At 48.8% G+C, this 7,786-nt stretch overlaps 1 non-coding gene across 1 annotated transcript; it reads right to left on the reverse strand.

The window, feature by feature from the left end:
- Window positions 1–7,480: 7,480 nt before the first annotated feature.
- Window positions 7,481–7,584, reverse strand: LOC133086103 (U6 spliceosomal RNA). The gene has a single exon (XR_009699880.1). It is a non-coding gene; the product is annotated as a U6 spliceosomal RNA (small nuclear RNA).
- Window positions 7,585–7,786: the final 202 nt, after the last annotated feature.

The following is a 7,786-nucleotide window of genomic DNA, read 5'->3' on the forward strand; positions in this document are numbered from 1 at the left end:
CATCTCTGCCCTTTGGGGCGGTCCCTCTGCTGGGCCCTTCAGCCCCCTGACAAAGTGAGGACACGGGTTCCTCTTGTTTCCAGCACTGCATCCTAGTTGCCAAGTGCAGCGCTTGGCTGGAATCTGCTGTCGTGCTGGTGCCTCGGTGTCAGCGCTGTGCGGGGGCTGGAGCTGCAAGGCTGACCACCACCGGGTCCCCTCCTCACGGGGTTCCCTGCCGCCCAGCGGGGACAGGCGGGAAAGGCAGACGACTGAGGTGTGGCGGTGAGCGGACAAGCTGAGGGCTCCGTACACCAGCCAGACCACTGAGAACTCAGAGATGAGTCCACCTCTTTGAGCCGTTACCTCATCTGTACACGAGAAAAGGCTTTTTGGTGATTAAATGAGACAACGCATGTCAAATGACAGGTAGATCACAGGTACTTAATAAATACTAGTTATTTTATATTACTTACATTTAAACTCCTTTTCTGATGCCTCAAGTCACCCCAGTCTTTATCGGGGTCTTTCTCTTTTTCCCAGATTTCTCTTTTTTTCTGATTCTTTTGGGATCTGGAAGTTGATAACATCCTTCTGTGGCTCACCCGCCATCTTGGGTCTTTATCATTCATGTCTACCAGGGTCAAGGAAGCATGAAAACCTAGACTATGTTGTTTTTCTGAATGTTATCAAAAGAGTTGGAACAGAAGAGTAGAATCTTCCTTCCCACTTCTGTTTTTTATTTCCTTCTCATTGTCTTCCTTTCTCTCCTTCTTCTCTCTTGCTGCAAGCTACAAGATGATAAGATAAAAAAGCATGGAAACAGAAACTTAAAATTAGCATATATGCACAATGCTGCTGCTTTGGGCAATGGAAAAATAAACCATGCCTACATTTCTATTTTTCCCAGAATCTGAAGAACAACGTTGGTTATTTGGGCAGTTGGCTATTCCTGGGTACATTTCAGAAATAACTTGTGTTTATTTATTAGTGGGTATTTATAACAGTGTTTCAGAGCATTTCTCCAATAACCCTGCAAAGGAGTGTGGGCTCCAGCCCTGGCGAGGGACAGGGTAGAAAGGAAAAGATGTCATGGCTGCTGGAATCACCACCCGCCCTCTCCTTAGCACTTCTGCTCACTGGGGCCCCAACATGGGGCAGTCATGGCCGTCTGAAAAACAAGGCTCTGAGCTTTGTTCCTCCACCGGGGCTTCCGTGAAAGGACGTTGTTAGAGCCTGAATCGGATTACTTCACACACACACAAACACACACACACACTGGGCTCAGGCGGAGATTCTGGAGGCACAAAAGGATGGTGGATTCCTGAGCAGTCGCCCACAGACCTGAGCGGCCAGGAATGCTGCCGGCTCCTGGGAGCTGACATCATCCCCCCTTCTGGCTCTGGGAGGAGCCCTCTGACCCCCAGGTCTTGAGGCAATTATTTTTAGCCTCGAACCCACCCTGTGGCATTTCCATGGTGCACTCGAGGGAGACAGAATTTTGGGGAGGGCCCCATTGTCTTTTTTGAGCTTCCATCTCTGCCTCTGCCTGTGAAATTAGAGACTGTTAAGGATGGAGCCTATGGGTCCAGCATCTTCGTTTGGTGGATGAGCCTGGAGAGGTCGACAGTCAGCTGCAAATCTGCCTTCCTGTTCCCCAGCTCCGCCCCGACCTCATCCCTCCTGCTCTGTTCTGTTACAGCAGTTCCCAAAGAACCTGCTCTTGGGACCACCCTCACTCTCAAAAATTAGTGAGGATCCCAAGAGCTTTTGTTTATTTGGGTTATAGCTATCGACGGATGCCTATGTTAAAAGTTAAAGCTGAGAAATTAAAAATATATATTATGTATTAATTCATTAAAATACATTAATAAACTCATTGCACATTAACACAACATATTTTATGAGTAATAACTATGTTTTCCAAAACAAAAAAAATTAGTGAAAAGAGTGGTATCATTTTCCATTTTGCAAATGGTTTTCATGCCTGGCTTCATAGAAGACCATGGGATTGTTATATCTGCTTCTACACTCAATTGTTTGCAATATCACACGTCATGTAGCCTGTGGAAACTCCACAGTGAGAGACTGAGAGGGAAACTAGCAACTAATGCCTTTGGATTATTACAAAAAGAGCCTGGACACCCTCAGGGTTCCCTGTATCACAATTTGAGAACAACTGGTCTGTGATCTATTCATCTTTAACCCTCTTTTTAACTCTGGCTCATACAGTCATTTAATAAACATTCATTGAAGAATTGCTGAGTGTTGAGCTGGGAATTTAAAGACAATGTAGCATATGTAACTCTGAGTGCAAAAAGAAAAAGCCAACTTTATCTTTCTGTTAACAACGTAATTATCTGATCTCACGCCCATCTTTCTCCAGGATGCTGGGAAAATTAACCTCTATCCTTCCCGGGCTTCCCCATCCAAAGATTGTGGCATATTCCAGGGGTCTTGAGTAGAGCAAAAGCTCTGGGGGACGGTCCTGTGGCCTGACGCCCAGTCTACACAGGAGCCGTTGAAATATTCACTGCTTACCAGTCGGCCCCGCACCTCCACGTCAGGCTTGAGGCTGGAGGAGGGTCTTGCTCGTGTTCCCACCTGCCCCTCTTCCCGAGAGGAGCCAAGAGTGTGGGTGCAGGGCCCCACTGGCTCCCCCCTGGGAACCGCAGTCCTCTCTCTCATTCCTTCTTTCTCCCCCCTGGTTCCTTCCTTACAGGCCAGATTCTTCTCCCTGTAAGTTTCTTCAAGACACTGACTCTCTCCCATCCACCACAAAAAGCCAGGGAAATGTGCAGGCTATTTCTGCTTTCTGCCCGCCTCCTGCCTCCCTTGGGATTAAGAGAGTTAATAATAAATGTGCCTGGTGCACACAGAGTAGCCAATAGATGTTCCTATTCTCATTCTTGCTGCTTTTACTCAGGGGACGTTGAGGCACAAAGTTTGAATTCGAAAGGGGAAAATTCAGGAAGAGAAACCCTCCAGGGTTCACATTTCCACGTGTCCCGTGAGGATGACACCGTGTCCCCCCCTTCACCAGCTGCCCTTGATGCCCAAGCAGAGGATGAGGACCGTCCCCCAGCCCCCTTCTCCTCCATAGCCACTCTCCTGTCTCGGATCACACCACGTATTTTGTTCATGGAGAAGCCTGCTCCTGGATCGTCCACAGATTGTGAGAATCAGCGGGGTCTGTGGAAGCTTCTGCAGAGCCCCTGGGTCACCCATCCTGCCTGTGCTCAGGCCCCCCGGGAACGGGCAAATCTGCAGAGACACCTGCTCCTCCCCAGCATGTCTGTCCTCCTTCAGGTGACCACCTGCCGCCCCACCTGTTTTCAGTGGCGTCAGCTGTGAGCTCAGTGCCTCCTGGGAAGCCCCCCACCGTGGTCTGACGGAGACGGTGGTCAGCCCCAGGCCGTTGCCATGGTGCAGGTCAACCATGTGGGTCCATCTTGTAGAGTCAGTTATTATTGGTGAAATGACAGGTGTGAATGGGCAGAGGAAGGTCACCTCCACGTAGGCTGAGAGCATCCTCTACGGGATGCAGGTGGAGTTGCCACTTCCTCTCTCACCAGCTGGAGCCCATGGGGCAGCTCTATCTTGGCCAAAACCATTCTGGTCATTGATCCCTTTGCCAATGCTGATGGGGCTGCTAAGGCATGGTCCCTACTAGTTGTACACGTACATGTGTGTGTGTCCCCGGGCACACAACACTCAGAAAAATGGCACAGTATGGAGTCTTCTTGTTTTCTCCTAGGCTGTCAGCTGCAGGTCCCTCCACCAAGCCTTGGGATTAAGTCTGGAAGAAATGTGGTTGGTGGACAATTAAGGCTTTTTAAGGGGAAAATACCCTCTTCTGTTTTCTTAGGATGTGAACTCCGTGGATATCAAGCCTGGTGAGAGCTGCTGTCGGACTCCTTTGTAAGACCAGGCTGGTGACTGCCAAGTGCCCCTGGTCTCTGTGTGCTCAGGACAAGCGGGGCCTGGTCCCGACTGTGGCTGGGCCCCGAGCCCCTGTGAATCTGGCAGCCTTATCCTCCTGTTCCCGTGGCCCAGAAGCTGGAGATGAGCAGGACACCTTCTAAACCATACCAAGTTCAGAGCAGAGAAACAGGGTTAGGACTCAGCCCCACAGGCCCCAGCCCCCAGCTTCCTGCACAAGCTACATGACGTGGGGTGATGGGTGCCTCGAGTCAAGAACTACAACAGATCAGAGCTCAGGAAAATTGCCCGCGTTGTCTGGTTCTGAGCAGACTCGCTCGAGGTGAATCAGAGGTGAGTCAAGCGCCTTTGAGGAGGAAATGACTTCCCCGGCGGCCCTTCCTGGCCAGGGCACCATCAGTCACTCCCAGGAAACAGAAGAGAGCAAGAGAGGAAACAGTCTGCAAACTCTTGGTTGCAAATGTCCCTTTTCTTCCAGGATTTGGTGGAATTGTCGTGGCTGATGAGCCTCCTGTGGGGCTGGGATGTTTTTTGACCAAGTCAGGCCCGTTCAGTGAGGTGTGGGAGTTCCCTGAAGACTATTCTCCATATACTTTCCAGGGTACCTGTCCCAGGGCATAACCTTGGCTCTTCTCCTGGGGGAGGGGTGTTCCCTGGAAGGCAGGACATGGTTGCCAAGAGGCTGGAGAGCCTGCAGTCTCATAGCTCTTTAGTGGCCACCAGGGTGGAGGGCTTTGTGGTGTGGACCCAAATTCCCATGGCTGCGATCATGGCTGTCTTAGACTGTGGACTCTGGGAAGGCATTGGCCTTTCTGTCTAAGAGGCTTTGGTGTCTTTCAGCCCAGCAGTGCCCGCGGCTAAGGTACGATGATTTCTCAGGTAAGGCATGACTTTTTCTCTGACAATTTATTTCCACACCTCCTAAAGGTGCTTAGAATCCGAGTACTAGTTAGGGATGGAGGGAAATTTGGATCATCTAAACCCTTCATATGACAGAAGAGGAAACTGAGGCTCCATGCCTGTGACGTACCCAAGGTCACCGAGCAATTCATGGAAGACCCAGGACAAACCCCAGGTTTCTTCTCTGGCTGGTCCACTGTGTGCTTTATAGTTTCCATGAGGCTAGTTAATAACAACTCAATTTTCATATGCTGTAATTAATACTAATACGACTAATAATAATGGCACGTTGTTTCTGTAACTCTGGAAGTTACTCCTTAAATTTGGGTCCTAGGTCTCCGTTGCCCGACCCTCATAAAGTTAGGTTTGAATGTAGCCTAAACTCCCCAATGCAATGATTTGCTGATCGTGATTAGGCATCATATTTTGGGGGTTGATTTGCCTAGAATCTCGATTTTTTTCCCTCCTCTGTTCTCACCATGAACGCAGGATTCATCTCCGCACAATCTGTGAACTGTTCCCAATAAGACTGTCCTCATTTCATCTCACAACCCCCCACTGGCAACACCAAGGGCTGTAACTGATGTGGTTCGGAGACCCGAGTCCAAGCCATAAAAATGAATCCCCTGTGACGGTCTGGACGACGCAAACAGATCCAGCGTCTGGTTTTAATGGGAGCGAGAAATTGCTAACAGATGACGGTGGGGCTCACGGGCTACCGTCTCTGGCCTCCAACGAGAACCCTTCCTGATGGCAGCTCCTCCCCGACATGTGCCCCAGACGTGGGTTATTTACAGGACACCACCCAGACCCCGCGATGCTAAATGTATAGCAGCAGAGGCTGCGTGTGTGATGGCTGAGGTCATGGTTATTCATTTTAGCTGTAAAGACATTTGGTTTATAAAACCCCAGTGACTCCACTGGAAGGGGCTTTCGGAGAAGAACAGCCCCCGAGTTCTCTTCCTGTCCCAGCACCAGTGGGATCAGCACTTACGTCACTGGCCCCCATTCAACGCTCTGGGGCCGAGGAAGGCCCTGGACTTGCTCTGGGCTATTTTGCCTTTTGGAAGAAGATGGTGTGAGTCACAGTGATTTACTACAAACTCACCAAAAATGTTTCTGATGTGTTTGTGTCCCAAACAGAAGGCACAGAAACTGCTAAGAAATTACATGAGGGCTCAGAAACAGACATTTTGGGGCTCTGCAAGAGGCGTTTGGACAAGTCCATTTCTGGAACCACTTTCCTCATCTGTAATGTCAAAGTTGGGGTGGGGGGACCAGGCTATTTCTCAGTCCCTCTCCAGCCCTTACAGTGTGCAAGCCTGTGAGCGTGTTCAATTGTGTATTACCAGGGTGTTTTTAATCCGCATGCCGCCTCTCCCAAGGTGGCTGCTTCCTGGAGGTCAGGGGCCACCTCTGGGTGTACATGGCTATTTCTCTACCTCTTCTTGCCCCTGTGGGTTCAATACTCTTGAACTAAAGAGGTTAAGTGAGAGGCAGAGAGGTTATTTAGAAGAATTTGAAATAAACCGCACGCCCCACACCGTGTCACAGGCACGCACCATGGAAAACGAAGGTGAAATGGGTGGTAACAGGCCATCCTACCTGGCAGGTAGAGGGCTTGCCTTTATGTATCCAAAGACGTCCAGGTCGATGGGTGACAAATAAAGGCCATTATTCCCAAAAGGGAACTCTTTTCAACCCTCTGCACACAAAAGAGGAATCACTGTCAGTGGGCGCCTTTTGAACACATCCAACAATAGCACAGACTAAGATAAACGTGCCCCAAATCTACGCTCTTTTTGGCAAATTGCAATTTAGCAAAACTGTGCTCATGTAGAGAAAGATGCGTGGGACAAAGTAGTACCGTGGGTGAGGATACACGTGATTTACATTTTCTTCTGCTTGTTCATTTGTATTTTCTATATTTTTAACCACAAACACAGATAAATTATTTCAAGAAAAAATCTCAATCTCATTTAATCAGTAATTTAAGAATGATGGGGAGGTCCTGCCCCGCCCCCCCCCCCCAGAGCAATGGGCTTCCTGCCGCCCCCAGGGACAGAACCACCTCACTCTTCCTGCCTCTTGGTTGGGGTTTGGAAAATTCTACACACTCCCCTTATATCAGCAACACACATAGGATCACATGACTCCATCCTTTGTAACAGCCAGTCTTGTGGGACACCCATGGCCTGGGTGGATCCTCTCTCCTTTCCTAGCATTTCACTTCTGAATCAGTCTGTGGGCCCTGAACTCTATTCTTTCTCATGCCGTCCTTGCAGTATTTTAGGTCCATTTGTGAGCTCACCTCTCCAAATCTTCGAGCAGGTCCCTTGAGAGTGGTAATTGTGTCACCTCCCTCTTAAGTTTTCTTTCTTCTTCCCTCCCTCCCTCTGTCCCTCCCTCCCTTCCTTCCTTCCTCTTTTTTTTCTTTCCTTCCTTCCTTTCTCTTTATTTCCTCCCTCCCTCCTTTCCTTCCTTCCTTCCTTCCTTTTCTTTCTTTCTTACTTTCTTGTTTACTTGCTTGCTTTCTTTTGTCTTCTGGCTTTGTTGAGCTAAAATTGATGTGTAACATTTTGTAAGTTTATGGTGTACAAAGTAGTGATTTTTATGTATGTATAACAAAATCGCTACCACAATAAGGTCAGTTACATCCAAAAACATGGAATGCCTCACAAATTTGTGTGTCATCTTTGCTCAGGGGCCATGCTAATTCCCTCTGGATTGCTCCAATTTTAACACTTACATTACTTCTAGTGACCTAGCTTGGTGCTTCATATCTATTAAGCATCGAGAAATAAATGCAAAATGCAATTGTGTTTGAACCACACTGACAGCATCCTGTCTGAATTCTGAGAATCTGTAAGTCAAGGACTTCAAGGCACCCCGATGAAGTTTGCTGAATACAACAGAGAAAAAGGATGAGTTCTAAACATCAGGGCATGACACCGTGAGCAGGCAA

Source organism: Eubalaena glacialis, chromosome 2 (genome assembly GCF_028564815.1).
Source record: "Eubalaena glacialis isolate mEubGla1 chromosome 2, mEubGla1.1.hap2.+ XY, whole genome shotgun sequence".
NCBI lineage: Eukaryota > Metazoa > Chordata > Mammalia > Artiodactyla > Balaenidae > Eubalaena > Eubalaena glacialis.